The sequence below is a fragment of the Hirundo rustica genome, chromosome 3 (assembly GCF_015227805.2).
Source record: "Hirundo rustica isolate bHirRus1 chromosome 3, bHirRus1.pri.v3, whole genome shotgun sequence".
Lineage (NCBI taxonomy): Eukaryota > Metazoa > Chordata > Aves > Passeriformes > Hirundinidae > Hirundo > Hirundo rustica.
Window position 1 is genome coordinate 1159171 of NC_053452.1, and position 21004 is coordinate 1180174.

General features: G+C 53.3%; 1 protein-coding gene across 2 annotated transcripts in view; it reads right to left on the bottom strand.

Annotated features, from left to right (window-relative positions):
* Positions 1–20083, bottom strand: part of SLC8A1 (solute carrier family 8 member A1) — a 119040-nt gene extending 98957 nt beyond the window's left edge. Inside the window, exon 1 of one of the 2 annotated variants that reach the window (XM_058419780.1) lies at positions 20052–20083. The gene's annotated coding sequence lies outside the window, so the exon portion shown is untranslated. Of the gene's footprint in view, positions 1–4796; positions 4865–20051 lie in introns of those variants that run through there. The other variant, XM_040058155.2, reaches the window with a different exon arrangement.
* Positions 20084–21004: the final 921 nt, after the last annotated feature.

The window sequence follows — 21004 nt, forward strand, 5'->3', positions numbered from 1 at the left end:
TTGCAACACCACGGGGATTCCCAGAGAGTCTTTTCCCGTCCCGCAGTCAGAGCCAGGCAAGAGAGGACCTTCCCCTAGCCCTAGGGAGAGGCAGCTCAAGCAGCTCAAGCAGCACTTTTCTGGTGTCACAGGCTGGAGGTAGATGGCCTCCCTTCAGCCAGAGGGGCCAAAAGCTGACAAAAGAAGCGGCTGGTGGTCACTGCAAGGAACAGCCAGCCTGCAGGACGGAGAAACAGAGGCTCAGAGCAACTCAGCTGCTGCCCACCCCGTCCCTGGGGAAAAGACAGCAAGGCCCCAAAAGGCAGACTCTCTCCTACCCCACGGTCCAACCTGAAGTCCCCAAGTCACAGCACCCCTTCCCCGGTTTCTCCTGCAGGAGAAGGAGAATCTGCCGCAATCTTCCTGGGAAAAAGCACCGATACCTCGCCTCCACGCATGGGACTGACAGCCGTGGCCCCATCTCTGGAGGAACAGTGAACTTCTCCTCTGCTGCTGGCCCTGCCTGGCCATGCTCAAGCCTGTGCACTTGTGCCTCACCGAAATCAGCAGCCTGCCCTACAGCAGACAGCTTGGGCAAAGCCTCTACCGGGAAAAGATACGGCTGTAGGGAAAAAAAAACCCAAACCAAACCGACCATCTGGTCTGTGACCATCACAGGTCCAGCTCCTGGCGGCCAAGGGACACAAAAGGGATGGCAGCAGCCCTGCAGGGAGGTACGGGGTGCTTGGAGATGTGTCTGGGCAGCCACAGGCTCCGCTGCCTTCGCTTCTGATCTTGGTGCTGAGCCCGTGGCGCAGCTTGGGTAAAGCTGAGCTCCTGCCAGCTGTGAGATTTACCTGCCAGAGCAGGAAAAGGACCCTTCTGCCGCTCTGCCTGTACATCCCAAAACGCTGCTGCTGAGCCCAAAGGCCGTGCTGCCACTCGGGGCTCCTTTAAGCACTGCTTGGAAAACCCTTGGCTGGCCTCCCTGCTCCGGCTCTGCCTGGCTCCTGCTCCCTTTCACCCAGCTCTGCCACTCCAGAACAGGCACAGCCTGTTGGCATCCCCTACCCACGACCCCGGAGATCTCTGCATCAGGGAAAATGATTTCCAGGCCATCAGCATCCTGATTGCATCAGTACCGAAAAAAACCCATCAAAACCTTTCCAAATATAGTCAGAGGCACAAGCCCTCCATGAAGCCGACTGAGTAAAACACACATCAGGCCACCCTGCTTTCTGTAAAGGACATTAAAAAGTAAGAATAATTATCAGCCTGCAACTGATTGTTCCAAGTGTCCTATCTCTTCAATGAAACGTCCAATCTCCTCCCCCAATTTCCCCAGCAACTTTCCAAAATAAACAGACCAACAGAGAAAATAAAACAGCCCCGATTATAAAGTTTCAGCCACACTGGATGAATTCGGGGGCAGCTTGCAGAAAATGAGCTTGGAACCGTTCTTGTCAGGGACACTACGGTCTTGCTTTTCACGCATGGAGACCAAGTGTCAAGTTGTCCCTTTCTCCCACATGACTCGAGATCTCAGCGAGGAAAATGCCAGGAAATAAGGAGCAAGGGGGAAATGCTACATTTCTCTGGGACTGGGTTTTTGGTTTGTTTTTCTTTTTTTTTTTTTGTTGGTTTGTTTGTCTGCTTTTTAAAACAACTGTCTTCCTTCTTGCTGCTGTCTTCAGACCGTTTCTTTCTCCTCACCACCTGCCTTTGGTCCCTTCTTTATCGAGCAGCACCGGGCTCTTTCCCTGCGATTCCTCTTGGGTTGCTGATGCCTTCCTCTCTGCCTTGTGCATATCTCCCTTGCTGATTTTATCCCGTTCTCCACGAGCTGGCCCTGGGGCTGCCTGCCTGGCAGACTGCCTGTGGGATCCCAGGGCAGCCCTGCATCTCCCTGTGCTCCGTGCAGAACGGGAAGAGCATCTCCCGGGAGCGCCGGGAGAGCAGAACACTGCTAACGAGCCTGAGGCTCTTGGGCAGCCTGGGGAGGAAGTTATCTGCCCAGAGGTGCCCCAGAGGGGCCAGGAGGGAGGAATTGGCAGGCCTGTTGCTTTTCCCTGTGCCTGTGCCTGCTCTTCCCTCCGGGGCTATTTTTGCACTGGGTTTGTGGCTGCGTGTGTGGGTCGCCTGTGCAGCAGGATCTCCTCGAGGGAGAGGAGATAAATCCCCTTCCCCGGCTCCCTGCCACCACCCAGGGCCGAAGGGGTGGAGATGTCCATGGGGAGGGGTGCGGGCAAAGGCTGACACACACGCAGGTTGTCGACCCAGCAGTCCAGGCTCGGTACCAGACGGGGGGCTCGCCCCGGCGTGCTCCATCTGTGACTGCTCCTGGCTGTGGGAAGGTGCCGGTACCTCCCAGCACAGCCACATCCAGAGGCACAGCTCTGGCACGGCTGACTCTAGAGGGAGCTGGATGCTAGTGCTGAGCAGATGGGCAGCTTCTAGACCCCCAGACCCCAGGCAAGGGATTCTAAGCCCAGGTGTGTGCCAGGCCCCCTTCACCCGCCTCGAACACAAGGTTAGCCACCCCTTCCTTCTCCGCACACTCCCCCGCCTTCTCTGTCTCCTCAGGAGCTCTTTGCAGCACCAAATCTCACTTCTATTTGTGGCCAGGTTTCCTTAGGAAGCCAGGCACATGAAATCACAGTTTCCATGTCTGTCTGTCTGTTCACGTCGCTCCCCCCCTCTTTCCAAGTTCAGCTGAAATCACCGGAGGGACAGAGATAACAGCCAAAGCCGAGTTCCTCCGAGGTTTCCCGAGAACAGCTGGGGAGGCACCACTCACACCCTTGGCAGGGGAAAGCCCAGCCAGGGAGCTCAGTGGGTGCCAGAGCACGAAGGGCACGGCAGGAGCCTGCAGCAGCCCCAGGTGCGGGCAGGATTTGCACAGCTGCGTGCACCGATGTCCAGGAGCCGGGAGCACAGGCAGATCCCAGCACCCTGAGCCTGGGCAGAGCTCCAGGCTGTTCCCCGTGCCAGTCACAGGGAGAGCCACTCTCACCTGTGCTGCCCGTGTCCAACCTGTTGGTTGGTGGTCCAGCGACGCTTGGATCTTGCGGGAGCACTGTTTCTCATGGGATCTGAGTTTCATTGGGATGCTGGAGAACAGGCCAGCGAGCAATCAGGGCTGCATCCCCTCAAAGCCACAGCAGGAACCCAAATCCTGTCCCAGGTGCGACGCCGGGAGATCGCAGCCCTGAGCTCCCTGAGCGTTATCAGGACCCTGCAAAAGGCAGGGAAGTGGCTGTGCCTGTACAGCTTCATCTGAGGTGCTGTGGAGACTCCCAAGAGCAAGGACACGAACCAAAGTTTGTGCCACGTCACGGGCAGCAGTGCCAGGAGAGGAGACGAGGTGCGGCTGCAGGGCAGCGAACATTCAAGCTTCAGGAGCCAAGAGGTTTCACAAAAACCTTAGTGGAAGCGAGGGGAGGAGAAGCAAGAGAAGTTTCATCAGGTTAGAACTGTGGCACTGAGAGCACATCCAGCCTCCTCAGGTGCCCTGAACGCAAAGCCCGGCAGAGAGGAAGCTGTGACCAACGCGGCTCCTCAGCACTGCCTTAGGAGTTGTTGAAGTCAACGGAGCTGGTGGGGCCGTGAGAGGACTCGGACAGCTTTCCTGGGAGCCGCTGCTGGGGGCTCACGGCTCGGCCGGCAGGTGATGCTCCCGGAAATGCCGCGCTATTTCCCTATTTGGACTAAATGTCTGTGCTGGACGAGGGGCAAAGCGGCCGCTGAAGAGCCAATCAGAAGGGAAAGGGGGGAAAGGAGCTGCTAATAGACGCTCCCGAAGGATCACAAACGCCTGCCTTTGATGACAGCCAAAGCCATACAGCCCAGCTCTTTTTTTCCCTGGATGCTCCCCTTTCCTCAAAGAAAGCGCACCCCTGCTCTTTGGGGTGGCGACGAAAAGCACGTGAATTCCTAGGCAGGCTCCAGGGGAGCCCAGGGAGAACCCCAGCCTCTCCCAGCCTTCGTTCCCATTTGCCTGACCTGCGAATTCCCAACATCTGGGGCTGGAGGAACGAGCAGGTCCCCGCAAAGCGCAGGCGAGAAGGAGCCCTGAAAGCACACGCTGCTCGCACCCACACGCCCGTGACCTTGTGATTTTACTCCAGCTTTCATTTTCAGCCCTCCCGAGCGCTTGCTGCATTTCTGCAACATTTTGGCACTTCGCTCTCGCCTCGGAGACGGAGCGGAGCGCGGAGTTGTTTTGCACGGCTTGGCGGGGGGAGGATGAAGCAACAAGGCTGCGAATAAAGAATTAAACTCAAGATGACGGAAGAGCCCCGGCCACGCTTCCACCTAGACAAAGCCTACGTGATGAGCGCTGCTTAATGCCAGCCCCTTAACAACGCACGCTGCCCGAGGCCAAAATGGGAATTTCGGCGTGGCCGCAGGTGCCTCCGAGCTCTCACCTCGGGGAAGCGTTTCCAGGCAGGGAAAGCAGCCCAGCCCGGAGGGCGGAGGCACCGCGCCCCAAAGCCCCCCGGGGGAGGAGGTTTCCCTCAATCCCCCCCGCCCCGCCCCACCTGCCCGGCCCTGGGGCGAACAGCCCCCCGGTCGCGACATGTCGCGATCGCCCGGCGGGGGAGGGCGGCGAGCCCCTTCCCCTGCCCGGAGGTGCCGCGGCTGGCTGGCGGGGAGCGTTCCCGGCTGCGTGCGGCGAGTGCGAGCATCCCTCCCTCGCCTCCCCATCGGCTCCGGCTCCCCCCGCGCCGCCTCCCCGCAGGCTCCCCCGGCGCTGGGATGGCGGTGCGGGAGCGGGGCGAGGCTCGGGGGCCGGGGAGGGGGGGTGCCGGTCCTACCTGTCGGGGTGCGGGAGCGGGGCTCGGCTCAGCAGCGGCGGGGCATCGCGGCGGGGCGAGCGGCGGAGCCCCGGTGTGCGGCTGCGGCGGCGGGCGGGAGGCAGAGAGAGACGGGGAGGGAGGGAGGGAGGGAGGGAGGGAGAAGGGAGGGAGGAAGGAAGGGAGGGATGGAGGGATGGATGGAGGCAGCGCGCACACGCACACACACACTGACACACGCGCGCCCCGGGGATGCGCTCAGCCGGCCCGCCCCGCAGGCAGCCTCCCGTCCCTGCGCATCCCTCCGCCGCGATCAGCCGGCAAGAGAGGGACCCCGCCGGCCCTCCTCCTGGGGAGCGCCTTCAGCCCTCCTCCTCCTCCTCGTCCTCCTCCTCGTCCTCGCGCTGCTGGAAATATTTCCCGAATTCCTCCTCGGATCGAGGGACTTTGAAAGGCAGGGCTGGTTGCGGACCCACCCCCCGGCGGCCCTGCCCTCCCTGCGTGGGGCAGTCCCCTGCCCTGCCCTGCCCTGCCCTGCCCTGCCCGGGACGGTCCCCATCCGTGCCCTGCCTGCCTCCATCCCATCCCATCCCATCCCATCCCAGCCCACCCTGGCCGGTCAGCTCCTGCCCACGTCCCCCCGGCGACCCTGACTCTTCAGGAGGGGAGAGAGCCCTGGGGAAGATGGAGAGAAGGGACACGTGTGTGTGTGTGTCTGTCTGTGTGTGTCTGTGTGTCTGTCCCCGTGCCCCACAGTGTTACCCACGGCAGCTGTGGGGAGGCAGGAGCTCAGGAGCATCCCAAGCCACCCTGGGTTGTCGTTCACGCCCCTCTCACGCCCTCAGAGCTTTGGCAGGGGGCGTGGGGTGACAGGCAAGGAGCATTTGGGTCAGCCGGGGCCCTCCTGGGAGCTGGCCTCACATTTGTCCTCCGGATCAGCCCCTGTCCCCACAGGAGGGTCGTGGCGCTCAGGGAGGTCCTGCGGGAAGGCAGCAGCCTGGCACGGAGGGACTCGCCGTGCCTCGGGCTGACCAAAGTGTCCTTCCTGCGGGCAGTTCCCCTTTCGCCATGCCTGAATGGCTCCTCCACCCTTCGCTGGCTCCAGCAAGGAGCAGATGAACCCGTTGTCCCACCCTCCAGGCAGAACTCTGTGACTTTAGGAACTTAAAATAGGACCAGAGCTAATAACTCACAGGCTGGTGCGCGAGCACCCAGTGACCTTGACGAGCCCTCTGTGCCCAGATCCTCAGGTACAACCAGAACTCTGGGGAAGCAGACATTGCTTTAGCTCCTGCACCCCCTTACGCCCTCTGCCTCTTATCTTGTCAGCTCTGCCTGTCATTTTGGTCACCACTGACCGGACAGCAACCTGGAATTTCACTTTCGAATTTCATTTGTGCTTATCTTGCTTCCTTAAAAAAAAAAAAAAAAAAAAAATCATCTTTCAGCAGAGATGGAAAACTAAATTTCTCAGTTCAACACGGGGGGTAAGACACAGAGAGTGTCACAAAACTCCTTCGTAGGGCACTTTGTGATGAGCTGACCAACCAACAACCCAGCCGCTGATAATTAGTGTTGCAGCAGTTGTGGATATTATTTAGCTTCGGTCTCACTGCAGGAGCTTGTTGCCTATACATGGAATGGAAGGCATTTCCATATAAGAATTTGGTTCAGGGAAAAAACCCCACGATTTTGCGTTCCAACAGCTCACTCTGATTTTCTGCCTCGCCTCTCCTGGTTTACAATCCTTCGGGGGAGGGCCGAGTTTGCACGGGGCGTGTGTGGCACTGTGATGGCACTCGGTTCTCCCAGCAGGGCCATTGGAACAGCACCAGCGCGGCTGAACGCGTGCAGCGTGCAGGGGCTGAGCGGAGTGGTGCATGTGCACCTGTGGGCTTTGCTCTGGCAGCGGCTGCAGGATGCCAGGTGCTGCACAGCCCGGCACCGGGACGGTGGGAGAGGGAAAAACTGCAGCAAACACAATCCCTGCCGCTGCTTTTCACCCCGAAACCCAATCGCTGCGCCAGTAAGCAGTGGAACTCCAGCGTTAGTCATGGAGCTCTCCCTAAAACTCCCTAATTCCCTCAGTAATGCTGCTGACCTACTTCCCAGCTCTTTCAGTGGCTACAGTGCCCGGCTCCTCTGGATCACTGAGGCTGTGCTAATTGGGCATCCGCTGGTGAGTTGCCCTCTGAAGAGCAGGGCACGCTCACAGCTCCTCCAAACTCACCTCTCTAGAGCCTCAGCGTGTTCCTGTCCCCCTGTGCCTCCTGCTGAGACCCTCCAAAGGGATTTTGGGGGCATTCCAGGGGAGCTGAAGGAAGCAAGGAGCTTGTCAGTGTTTGCGGTGATGCTCGTTAGTCTGTGAGCCCTTTGTGTCCACCCAGCCTCAGTGGCGCCGGGGCAGGAAAGGTGAAGCAGCGCTGCCCCATCTGAACATGGGAGCAGCCTTTATCTCTCTGCTTCCAAAGCAACTGGTCAGGAAGAAGATGAGGGTGGGAGGCCTGGAGGAGATTCCCTGGTCCCTCACATGCCCCTTTCCAGGCACATTTAGACCTTCCTTTCTTCCAGTGTCCAAGAGAAAGGTGGAGCTGGGCCCTGAAGGGAAGGGTGGAGGTCAGGGAGTGGGAGAGACGGTGAGCCCAGGGTGCTGAGGGGAGATGCCGCGTCCCAGGGCTGCTCCCCACTGCACTTCACGCTGCTTTTTCTCAGCCGGGCCAGCTGAAGCGGTGGCTGGGACAGCACGGAGCCCTGCGTGGGCCGTGAAATCTGCGGGGTGAGCCGAGCAAACCGCGCTCTGCCCGGCGCTCGCGCCCCGTGACACAGCGAGTTTTGTCGCGGCGCGGGCACATCCGTGCTTCCAGCGCTCCAGGCGGCAGCCGGGACCCTTGCTGGGGGAGGCAGAGGTCTGCTCCAGCCGCCCGCCGCTCCTTGCAGCCACGCAAGTGAGCACCCACCGCTCGCTTACCACCGCGAATCGCTCGCCTCAAAGTCGCGGGGGCTCTCGTGCCAGCAGTGAGCACAGGGCTCATTCATTCCCTCCTCCATTCATGCCCACCCACAGCTCCCTCCTGACGGCAGCCTGCGTCTCTCTGCAGTCGCCGGAGGAGGTTTCGGGGTGCTGTCGGGGCGCCGTCTGCGTGCGCCGAGCACGAGGGCAGTTCCTCCTGGCAAGGAACGCGCTGCACGGGGAGGAATGGTGCAGGCCCATTCTCTGCGCCGTGCCTTGTGGAGAGGAGGCACCTGAACTGCTGCTCTCTTTAGGGGAGGGGGGGGGACACAAAGCCTCAGGCACTTTTTTTTTTTTTTTGCTTGAAAAATTCCTGCCTGGTATTCCCCCGTAAGAGACAGGAGGTCAGGGCAATGCTCAGTGCCCATCTCCGAGGAGCTGTCCTGCCACCCTTTCTTGTCCCTCTTTGGAACATCTCCTCGGTGGAATGCTTTGGTTCTCAGGTGGTGCTGCAGGGTAAGCAGGGAGCCTGCTTTGGCTGGTTATCTCTGGCCACGGCTTTCCTCGCGTCCCCAGGGAGGTCCTGCAGAAGCAGATGCGTTCCCACCTCTGTCTGTGTGATCCCTGAACACTCCCTGGCTCTCCTGTGCCTGCTCTTGGCAGATCTCTGGAGATCCCTGGAGAGTGGTGTTTCTAAAAATTATGCTCAGGAATCGTCCTTTCTGGTGATTTGAGCCCTTCCTTTCACCGACACCTCCAAACCAGCCTCGGCTGTTAGGAGGATAAATGAGGCATTCAGAGATGTGGCAGATGGAGTGGGACACAGCAGCGAGTAGGAAGGGCAATTTTGCCTGCTGCCCATCAATATATTCCTTTTTGAGCTCTCCAGGCAGCGCCTCCTTCACTCTTTCCAAGCACCTGGCACTGTGTGAGTCCCAGTGATCCCGTGGAGGCCTGATTGCATCCCAGGTGTCCATCAGCCAGCCAGGGGGCTGGGGTGTGGATGGTTTCTTCTCCCCTGGCAAACTGAGAGCACCGACTGCGCCCCAGGGAGGAGGCAGAGGTCGATGGAGAGTTTTGGCACACCTGTGGACGATGGGTAACGTGTGATTTGCTGGCCCTGACCTGCCCTGAGAGCCTGCAGAGGTAAATGGAGAAACCCACTTCAGAGCCTCCCCCCCCCAGACATTTGCTCTGTGCCGTGTTTTGTGCGTGCTCAAACAATAAATTCAGGAGCGTAGCATTTACCAGCTTAGGAGAGAGCTTTCCTGGAGGAAGCATTGGCTGGCCAAACTTTGCAGAGCACTGCTTACGTGTGACAGGCACAAATGCGTATTTGCGCTGGAAACCACCTCCTGCACGGGGACTAAAAGAAGGAGCAGTTAGAGGGGCTGGACTTGAGTTTAGGAAGCTTGGAACTGGGGAGGGTTGCACATTTTCTTGCAAACATCTGGGCTGAAAAACAAGCCACGCGTTCTTCCCTGCAAATTCCTCTTCGCAGCCTTTTCTTTTTGGGAAAAAAAAAAAAACCCAAAACAAAACTGCTTTCTGGTCACCAGGCGTGTACAGGAAGAATCCAACCTGAAGTGCACAGAATGACTCGGGCAGCTGGGCTTATCCTGAGAGATGCACAAGGTGCAAACCCGCTCTTCTCGAAGGGGTGGAGAGAAAAAAGCCTGCTGGCAGCTGCCAGTTGTCTCCCCAGCAGCGCATGCTAACGCCAGCGCCTCACCTCCGCTTCTCAGGCAGAGACCAGCTCCCAGCTGGAGCCGCCGAACTGCTGGAAAATGAAGGGCCAGATGTCCCCTGCTGGGCTGGCTGTCCCTTAGGACCTTTTCCTAGCAAAGCCACGACACCAGTGGAGCTTTCTTTTGCTGTTCCAAGAGCTCAGGGAGTCAAAATGCGGATGCAAGGCTGGCTGGAATGTGTTTCCCAGCGGAATCCACAGCCCGGTGGCTGCTCTGCTGCTTCCCTGCAAAGGGCCATGGAAGTGCACTGTGGCAGCAGACAGGTTCTGGCACTCTCCAGCTGATGCTCCAGCCCTCTTCACCCCCATTCCAAGGCCTGGAGAAATTTCGGTTGGGGGGAAAAAAAAAAAAAAAAAAAAAAGAATAAAAAGGATCCCCCCAAACCCCGGCAAGTACAGAATTAAGAAGTAACAAATAACGCCTTCTCTGGATTTGTCTTCTGCTTTTGAACCCTAGAGTCTGGTGCTTTTCTGATTTGCTGGGTGACCAGAAGCAAGTTAAAAAAAAAAAAAAAAAAAAAAAAAAAAAACCAAGAAAAAAAAAAAAACAAAAAACCCTAAGAGTGCTGAAATAGTAATCACATGACTCCGGGAGCTTCCAGAAAAACAGAAGTGCAAGTACCATGTGGCACAGCCTGGGAGCCGTGTCCTGCCTACTGGGGGCCGTGAGGCTTCCTCAGCAGCTCCGGCCCCGTTCCTCCTTTGATCCATGCGCAAGGTTCCCATAGTTACCAGCGGGAAGCGCGAGGCAAATCAGCAGCAGCGCATGGCTCTGGCTGTGGCCCCTGGTTGTGAAAGCAATTTGGCCTCCTCTGTGTCATCTGTTTGCCAGCCTTCAGCAAGGCTGGGTATTCCAGGGAAAGCAGCCTTTCCTTTTTTATTAGAAGTGAGGCGTGACTGGCCTCAGCTGCGCAAAGCACCGCTTTTTTATTTCCTGTATGCTTTCTGGATCCGGGAAGCTGGTGGAACACCTTGCAGAAGCCAGGCCCATGAGGTCAGAGGGGGGAAAAAAAAATAAATCTTCCTCGCCGTAGTGGGCTCTGCTCTGCTGTCCTTGGGAAATGTTCCCTTGCTGCTTTGGCTTCACCAGCCTCTGCCCCAGCTCTGCATTGTTTCACCTCCAAGTGGCGTTGCCTGGCGAGGTGTCTGTCCCTCCAGCCCCGGAGAGCTCTGCCAGAGAGGAGTCCTTGAGTCCTGGGGACACAGGGACGTGTTGTCTGCTGTTATCAGTCAATTTTAGGCTGCCAGGACCCATGTGCCTTGAATTTCTGTGCTCCGTGGTCTTCCCAAAGCACCTTGGAGTCCTTGTTCCTGGTTGCCTTCCCCCCCTGGGGCAGCTGAGACAGCAGCAGGGTTCTTTTCCTAGTTTCCTTCCCCACAAACCAAAAATGTTTATCCTCTCTGTGCTGCCTGCTCCAGCAGTACTTGGGCAGAAACCAGTGCTGCATGCCCTCAGCACAGGGATTGAATGCCCTGCACGTAAAGAGAATTTACCCCCCAAAAAAAGAAAAAATAAAAAAGGAAAAAAGAAGAAAAGAAAGAAAAAAGAAGAAAAAAGAAACAAGAAAACCAGACGTAACTTTCTGGTTGCCTAGTGGTTATGGGTTTGGAAGTTTTGCTGGACACTTTGGAGACGTGGAACCCGTAACACTGTCTGTAAGGCCGGATTCTCCTTTCAGATTTCCATGCTGTCACGTGCCAGGCTGTTTCCCCCTTGGAATTTCAAACTTGTTTAAAAGCTGCCCCCGAGCTGAATGTTTTTACCGCGTCTTTCTGGATTGTGACCATGCTTTAAAGCGATTGGAGAGGCTTCCTTGCCACCTGCCTCACGGTTAGAAATCCCCAAGTCCCTTCAGGACATCTTCTGCTCTTTTGGGAAGCTGCACCCAGCTTCTCTGAAATCTGTTTCGGGGCTGTAGAACCATTTTGCTGCGGTGTGTTTGGCAGATAAAGGGAACACAGGCGTCCCCTTTTCACTCAGCTCCCTTCCACGTGCACCTCAGCCACTCAGAAACCTTCTGCCCCTCCAGATACCGGCGTGGTGCTTCGGTAATTGTGCCAGGGCTGCTAACAGCGCCTGGATTTTATTTGCCAGGGGCAGATTCCAGGGTTAACCGCTGCATTTACGTGGCCGGTGGCATTGGGAAAGCAGGCAAAGAGCTGCAGAAGGAACGAGAGGAGTGAGAGGTCTCAAAGGGGAAACATTGCGGGAATGCAGGCTGACAGGTCAAGGGGAGACATTTATCCTCGCACATCTGGAAGAGTGGATGCTCTCCATTCCTCCTGCTGACACCAGAAGAGGTCAGGGGGCTGAACTATAGGCAGGGACACTGAAGTTTGGCACGAGGAAAATCTTTCTGTAGCCACGTAGGGCAGCTGGGCTGTCTGTAAAGAGGGAGAAGTGTGCATTTCATCACCGAAAAGTTTAAGACCAGGATGAGCAAGCCTCAGATCAGGTGTAGGTGACGTGGTTCTCAGCATCATTTCACCCGAAAAATGCATCTGAGAGATGAACAATCAGGAGGCACCCAGCACAAAACAAAGAGAAAACCGAGGCTGTGACAAGGCTGAAAGGAAAGAGGAGCTTTCCTTTAGGCTTCGGACAAAAAATCTGGTGCTGCAGAAGAGCCAGAACTTTGGAAATTAGGCCATGCTGGGAGAGCATAGCCGAGTCTAGGTGGCAAGAGGATCCAATTTCACACTACCTGGGAGCAGTCTGACCTTCATTCCAGGCTGGCAGCCAATTTCCTGGGTGGATGAGCCACTCAGGACACCAGGGAGGAGAGCTGATTGCTGCTCTGAAGCCCCTGGTCTGTCCCACTTGTGTTTTGTCCTGTCAGGGTTTGTTCCAGGCTGTTGTGGTTTAGCAATGACATTCCCCAATTTAATTCTCCCACTAAAACCTCTCCCCCCCTCCAAATGGAGGCACAAAAGGCAAAGATCATGGGCTGAGATGAGCACAATTTACTGGAAACAGCAGAGAGATAAGAAAATGAACGGTGACAGCAACAATATTATTTTTAAAAGCGTACAAAAGACAGAGGGTGATTCACATGCCAATATGCTCGCGAGAGAGCCATTTTTCTTCTTGCACAGGCGGATGGTGATAGAACAATGCCAGTTGTTTTAAACCAAAAGGGAAGAGATTTAGATTAAATGTTAATGAGAAATTCCTTAGTGTGAGGGTGCTGAGGCCCTGGCACAGGGTGCCTGGAGAAGGTGTGGATGCCCAGTCCCTGGAAGTTTTTCTGGCCAGGTTGGATGGGGATTTGAGCCAACTGGTCTTGTGGAAGGTGTCCTTGCCCATAGCAGAGGGGTTGGAAGTGAATGATCTTTAAGCTCCCTTCTAACCCAAACCATGCTGTGATTCTGCGATTCTATGGAAATAATAATGAAAAAAAATAAAAAAAAAAAAAAAAAAAAAAGAAAGAGAAAAAAAAGAAAAAAAAAATCCTTTGGTTAACCCTGGCTTAAGGCTGTCTAGCAACATGAAATAAAGGTATGAGGAGTTTACCAGAACCTGCAGATTGTGAGAAGAGGGGTGATGTAGATGCAGCTGGGCACGTCTGGTCACCAGCTACACTGACTCGGCAGCAGCAGGAAAAGTGGCAGGGAAGAGAAACATTGCTGAGAACAAAGGTGGGGTACCAGCCTAACCACTGGCTTGTCTGGGGGGGAGAGGCACTGAAAAAAGAAGCATAACCCAGGAAGAAAAAAAAGAGGCAAACCCAAAACATGAGGTAAAACAAGTGACGGCGCCAGGACTGGTCTTTGGTCAGCCGCGTGCTTAATTGTGGCAACGTGACGAACGAGCAGCAGAGGCTGTCCCCCAGGTCAGTCAGGTCACAAACATCTGGCACGTCCAGCACACCCCCAGCTCCCCACGGAGCCTGAGTCAGCACAGGGCTTTCCTGCAGATGCCTTGGTGTGGCAAAGACCCTGCTGAAGTGAAGTGTCTGCATAAGACGCTGCCCCAGGGGAAGGGACGCGCCGCAGGCGAGAGATGGAGTTCCAGCCCAGGATGAAGGCAGGGCATCTGTGCTGGGCAAACATCAACTTCATTGAGGTTAGAGCCTTCAGACTTGTCTTGCTCTGTGATTTTCCGTGAGCTGCCTACGTCAAGGCACGTTTCAAGATAGTCAGAGAGTCTGTTTCAGAGAGGAGAACGTTAAAACCTGGCACGTTCTTGTCGACGGGGACGGAAAATGTCTAGGAGGCATCGGCAGTGGCACAGCTTGTCATGCCTGCAAACCTGTCTTGTTGTGCAGCATTCTTCTAGGTCTGCGCCTCAAAGCATGCTCAGAACAGTCTGCCTGGTTAGTTTTGAGGCAAGAACGCTGAAATTCAGGGTAAAGGGGCAAATGCTTTTTTAGTGCATTATTGTGGAGGCACATCCTCAGGCATTTTAACACCTTAAGGCCCTTTCCAGGTACATGTGAAGAAGGTGCACGTACAGATACACTTATCCTGGCCTCTAGAAATGCAAGGGCTCTCATCACATTGTGGATCCTCAGGTGGGTCTTCGGTGATTTGTTTTGGAGGTTTTAAGAACCTAGAAAGGGTCTGACTGATTTTTCTGAGATAGTCATGGTTTGTCCTGACTCTTAGCTGACGATTGATAACTTAACAGATGAATCACTGCCCACTAAGCAGATTTGCAGCAGCAAGCAGCACAAAGATTTCTCTTCTCTGACAATAAAAGGTCACTCTCCTCCACAGGATCCCCCCACACACACCCGTGGTCCTCGTACACACTCACAGCAGGGACCCTTCAAGATTAACCCTTTTGTCAAGATCATTTTGGACGCACGTCACACTTTGGGGGAAGGGTGAGGTTATCAGCAAGGCTCTAAAGAGCTCTAAGTGTCGTTTACTCTTGCTCTCAAAACTTCACTTCCGATCAAATCAGCTCGAGCCAAAAGGCAAATCTCTCGGTTATCGAGAAGGGTGACTTGGTGGAGCAGCTCTTTTCCACCACCAGTGGCTAAAACAGTAGGATCCCAGGATGTCTTGGGTTGAAAAGGGCCTCTAGGATCACGAGTCCAGTTGTTAACCTAACACACCAAAGTCCACCACTAAACCACGTCTTTTCGACACCTTTGGGAGTGGTGATCCCACCATCTCCTGAATAAATAATCAGGACTCATCCTGACACAGGGGCCTGGGGAACAGCCCTAGTGACGAGAGGAACATTTTAATGTGTTTGTTTTCAAAGCAGTTTGTTTTAGTGGACTAAGTCCGGGATAGAACATGGCAGGAACACAAGGATGCACTGTGGTGCTGTGCTGGAACCCTGGGCACTGAGAGTTCCAGGCTCTCTGTGCTCACAGGCTCTGACCCCCAAGCAAACACTGCATTGGACCTGAGCCCGTGGAAAAGGCTCCAAAATGGAGTGACAGCACTGGGATTGTGGGTGTGGAGTTTGGATAGAAGTGTGTGATAGCACAGGGTGGGAAACTCAGAGTTTAAGGGTTTAGAATATAGTAACAGATATAAAGCAAGATGGAGGATTTAGGGCAGAGGCTGAGTCCTTCTTTTTCACCTTCTTCTTCATGGGTCTGGGTGGGATTTTGTAAGTGGTTGGAAAAATCCACATTGCAGGACAGGGGTGGTTAATTATTGGGTTAAAAGTAAAAAATAATTCAGGTGTCATTTCCTAATTGGAAAATTTATCCTTAAGAGGCCTTGCAGAGAGACAGAGAGGGTGCTCCATTTTTAGTTCGTTAGCTGGAAGTGCTGTAGAACTCACAGTTTGTGAGACTGTAACATAGATAAGCATTAATAAACATCTGAGTCCCAACACAAAACAACGTCATGCTCATTTAATCCTGACTCTGGCAAAAAGAAGATAAAACACAACAGTGCTGGACCTTGTTGTGTTAAGCCTTTAAGTAATGTAGCCAGAGAGTGAAGTGAGGACACCTCTCACAGCTGCGTGTCTCTCTTCTTGCAGTATTTTTGTACTGAATTAAGGCTGCCAGGGAGATTTAGAAAACATGCTAGGATTTCCACAAAGAATTGGTTCATCAGCAACCCAGAAAAACATGCATGAGAGGTAAATGCCAGAACTTAAACTCATCTCCTCAGTCAGGACACGGCTTCTGCCCTGTGCTTGTGGCTTACATCTGGAAGATGTCGTAGCAGGCAGCAGGGCAGCAGTGAACATCCCTGCTGTGGGCACTCAATAAAAATCTGCTTTTCCAGATAAAGATGGGGCAGTCCACCACATCTGTCTTGCCCCCGACACCGGGTGTTTTTCCTGAACAGAGAAAGCTTTCAGAGCCTTGCTTCAAGTAGCTGTGTTCTAGATCCTTGGGCTCATCTTGAAATGATAGCTGGCAGCCCAAAGCCTTCAGCGTGCTTTGAAGGACCATATGGAACAAGTTACACTGGAGTAAAACAAACCCCAGTCTCTCACATCCAGTGTTGTTGTTAACAGCTTACTGGGCTGTGTGTGTGTTTTCCAGCAGCAAGGATGACTCACCAAATAACAGGATAATACCATGGATCACTAGCATGTTGTGGTCTGTGGCCACAGGAAGGGTTTACTTTTATTGTGCACATGTTGGCAGTCTCAGCACACCAGCAGCAAATCCAGAAGTTTATTGCTGCGTCTAGGGCAGGAGCCGAAGGTCTCCACTTGGAGCCTTTCCCTAAGCCAAAAAAATAACATGGGATAATTTGCCTGTCGTGCTTGCCAGGCTGCAGCAGAAGCGAAGAGCTGGGAGTTGGAGGCTGGGAAAGCAGTTGTTACCTTGGATTCACTCCCTAGCCCCAGCGTGCGGATATGGGAAACGCTGGTGCTGGGAGGGGGCTCCTTCAGAGAGGTGGGATCCCTGTGTCCCACACTGGAGCCTGGATGCAGGGCTGCCTCTTTTAGAAACAGGTCTCAGATCAGGTTTGGAAGGGTGAAGAGGCTGTAGGGCCAGAGATGCACTTGTCCATCAAACCCGTGGCCCCTGCGGAAATCCTGGGGGTGGTGAGGGATGCCTTAGGTGGACTGGACCCATCAGCTGTTCCACAACTCCTCAGGCTTCTCTGCCTGAGGCTGAAACCATGCCCAGGTCACTGTGTCTCTCCCTGTCCCCTCCTCGTGTCTCTGGAAAAGGCTCAGCTAAGAGACGTCACAAACCGAAACCTGCGTTTCATCGGGTTATCATTTATAGCAACGTCAGAGTTCAGCATTCCAAGGGTTTGGGAAAGATCCTAAAAACAAACATCCCAAACTCAGGAGGAAGTTCAGCATTAAGTATAAGAGAAATCCAAATATGCTGAAGAATGGAAATCAAAATAACTTCAGCTCTGCCCTGCAGTGACCCCATGCAATAAGAATACATTTGTGATTAGATAACAGTGACGGCTGGAGCCCTAAAGAGGAATAAACTGAGTTTTGAAGACCTCCAGGTTTACTGTATTGTTGCTATGTTTTTTCCCCTCCCCATGTGTTGCCAGAATAATAGTGAATTCCCCAAAGGATCAGCTCCAGAATGAATGTCCGCTCATAAATTCCCTGCTTTACTTGGGAATTGTCAGAAATCACCGTCATTACTTAAAGCTGTCGTGTTGTTGCCTCTTCCTGTAAGAATAGGAAGGTGATGTTTTTGCAAGGAAACCAAGGAGGAGAGCTGGACATTTTCGGATTTTGTTCTGAAGAGGCCTTGACTCCTGGGGAAAATCAGGTTTCAGCTCGCAAATGGATCTGCAGGTTCCTAGGCTGGGAGCAGGCAGAGCCATTGCTCAAAGCCCCTTTTGCTAGGACACGGGCAATAACGTCAGTGTGGCCAGGGAAGTGGATCAGTCTGTCAGCGTGTCCTCAGCATCAATCTCCTGAATTCCTGGAGAAAAGACAGAGGTGGTGTCCAAACACCATCCTTCAGGAATGACCATGAAAACACTGGGGTGTCGGGAGGAGGAGAACGTGCAGCGCGCTTCCTTCAGAGCCAGTTTGCAAAACCTCTCCTGAGAGACTTCAGGGCGTAGCTCTCCTCTCTGATTTCTTTTTGGGGATGCTCTCCTCTTGGGCACACTGCAAACCGCAGAGGTGGCTTTGCCTTCTCACACAGAAGTCTGAATTTGGGAACTACCTGTGCCTGCCTGGTGCAAAGACTTCCTTCGGGTGCGCTGTCTGAAGCCCAGGCGCGTTTGGCTTTGCTTTTGTAAAGCCACCAAGGTTTGGGAGCACGAGCCACCAGCGCACCGAGAAGCCCTGTGTGCCTCGGGTGCTTTCATGAGGCACAGAACACATTCCTGCTCCCTCTGAGAGCCACCAGAGCTTCACCCTTGTCAAAGGCCAGCAGGAAGAGGCAGGGGGCTCAGCTCTGAGCTCGATGCCTCGCTCCTGGTGGATGTGCTGATGGTGAGGAAGAGCAGAGCTCCCCCTTCCCCCTCTGCTGCAGGGAGCGCAGCGTGGGAGGACCTCGCAGCGGATGCTCGGAGACTGCAGCGCTCATCATGACTAGTCACTTACAAAAGATGTTAGTGATACTGCCGCTGATGCTTTCTGTGGCTCTTTATACCCAGGGCCGGGTATAAAGGGGCTCTGGTGAGCTCCCACCCGCTCCCATCGCGAGGGGCAGCGCGAATCCCCGCGATCTGATTTACTGATCGATAGTAAATATTAATAACGGCCAGCGCACTGATAATAGCAATAAATATCAGTGATAATAATCTGCCTGAAAGTGCTCCTGGGTAGAGGGAAGGGGGACACAAAGAGCAGCCTGCCTTGGGGCTGGCAACCAAGAGGTGACTGATGCCACCAGGGCTTTGTCAAACAGCCCTGACTGCCCCAGGCCCTGGGTGGAATGGAAACAGCAAATTAAATAAGTCCCAGCTTTTCCAGCTCCAACCTGCTCCATCCACTTCCTGGCCTGCCCAGCACAGCTGTTGGGAAAGGAAAGCTTTCCCCAAAAGTGGGGGGAAGAGAGAGGAAAAACTGAGGAAGGATTTCTATATATCAGCAGGCTCACAGCAGCCTATGAACCAGGACCGTAGCCGGTAGAAAATGGAAGCAGTCTGAGTAAGAGTGAAGTGCAGAGGTGTCATTTCGTGGCATTAGCAGCTAAAAGGTTTATTTGTTAGTGACTCACTACCAATTTAAAAGCTATCTGTTGACCCCAATTATCTAAAGGTTGATTTCTGTGCTGGCATTTCTGTAGGCAGGTGGCATGTGCTTAAAAGGCACCTCTCAAAAGAATCCAAGTTTGCCTGGCACAGACAAAGGAAACCAGACAAAGAGAAGATGTGTGTTCCAGTGAGGGTGGGAACTGAGGAAAGTGGGAATATCTGTGGAGATGCTCACAAGGAAGCAAACAAGGGAAATGAGGGAAGATGAGGGCACTGTCCCTTTCAACTGCAGGCTCTGCTATGGGGCTACAAGGAAACACTTCCATGATGCTCTTCTTGTCTAAGGACAAAGGAAATTAATAAGGGAGGAAGGAAAATTTTCATTCATGAGTGGAAATGTTTATGACATTTGTGGTCGACTGATTTCCATTTATGATAATCCTTCATATCGCTGGAAATCTCCTACAATTTCAATCACGCTCCTGATAGTGTTTTCAGTTCTTTCTGTGTAATTTCACTTCACCTTCTCAGATGTTGGTTGTTTTTTTTTCCCCAGTCTATTAACCACCTGAAAAACGACAAAGCTTTACCTAGAACTTTGCAGTGGGACTATGAATACAATATTATAACACCTGAAAACACACAAACTGCTAACCCAAAGCCATTCACTAGCGTTTAAAGAAAAAGTCTCATATTTAACTGTACCACCACATACCAACCAGATTTTAAGCCAAGGCTATAAAAAGCTTTTTTTGTGTGTGTTCTTTTTAACAAAACGCTTGGTGAAGAAAGCCTCCCTGCCAAGGCTATACTCTGTTTTTGTGACAGTGCCCAATTCCCAGAGCCGACACATTTCTGTGCTAGTTTGAAGGAGACCTCTTACTTCAGTGCCTTGGAAATATTCACAACAGCACACAGCTGTTTTCGCTGGAGCTGACTTTCACAACACTGTAAAGGCAGTTAAAGCTGTACCAAAAAACCCTTGCACAGGATGTAATCAACCTCAAATCTGCAGAGAAACATTGGGAAACTGCCTTGGAGTGCCAAGAAAAACAAGAGTCGCTTACAACGAGCTCTTCCTAATGTCCAGTCAGCTCAACCCAAGCGAAACGTGTTTCTCAAAACGAAAGTAGCGCAGAGCAGGGGAAGAAAAAGCCCTTGGCTTTTAAAATGAATTTTTCTAAATGGAAACACATAGAGACTCTGATGCTGGCAGCCACCACCGATCCTTCCTGCCCACTGGAGCTCTGTCATCACCCAGCCTGCAAATCCACTCCTTGAGCGATAAAACTCTTGTTTCCCAGCATTTTTCTCCGGCCTCCTCCAGACACTTGGAAAGTTCCTGTCCCTCCAGTGGCAAGGCCGTTACACGTCATGCTCCTCGCTCAGAGAGCTCAAGCATTATCCAAGCTGTTGGAGCCATCCCATCGCCCCAGATTTATGGCTTTTCCCAGGATGTCAGCCCAACCGAATCCCCAGGTGCTCCCGAGAAATGCCGCAGTCGCTTTCCACTTACCCGGGCCGAGGCTCAGCGGTTGTGGGCAGCGCAGGGTGGAAAAAAGCCCTCATATGATAGCGTCTCTATATTTACCAGAAAGAAAGGAGCCGGGGTGCTTGTCCTTTAAGTGTCTCTAAAGATGGTTTGCATAGCTGGGTCTCAGCTTATCTATGCTTTTCTGCTTTTGCTTCCATACATGGATCTGTTCCCAACAGTAACTCCGAGCTGTCGAAAAGAAGCTATCTGGCAGCTTTCAGCTTCATCTGACACGTAAATGAGCGCGAATAAATAATTACATTTTCTGCCATCTTCCTTTTTTTTTTTTTTTTTATTTGCACCTCAGGACACCTTTTCTTTTTATTTCCTTCTCCCCAGATTGAACGCTTTGCTGCTTTTCCCAAAGTGGTTCCTGGGGGAAAGCAAACAGAAAATGACCCAGGCAGATTTTTTTTGTTCTCCCCTTCCCGCAGGCTCACATAATTTTATTCTCATAAATATCCTTTTTTTTCTTTCTTTCTTTTTTTTTTTTTTTTTTTTTTCTTTTTCCATTGCTTTGCTTATAGGTCAGGGTTTTGCATGTTTGCCACTTGGAATCGTGTCAAAGCAATATACATCATGTCTGTAGCGAAGGAAGGTTAAAAGTCAAATTTTTGGAGAGAGAGAGAGAATACAGCCGAGCCACGTGACAGCTCCCAGATTAGCAGCAGTAGCAGGAGTTAAGAATTCCTCTGATATTACAGTAGCCACCGTGGGACATGCCTGAAACGCTGGAGAGAGGAGCTGCGGTTTGGAAGCCTCCTGCAGATCTGCTCACGAATAAATCACTCCTTTCTCTTTTGCCCTGTCTTTCTAGGTGCTTTCCTACTTCCTAGGTGTCAGTTCCAGAAAGGGACGATAGAGAGGAGGAAGGGAAAGGAGCCCTGTGGCATGGGGCAGCAAAGAAGCCTTGTAATTACCCCTAACTCTGCCCT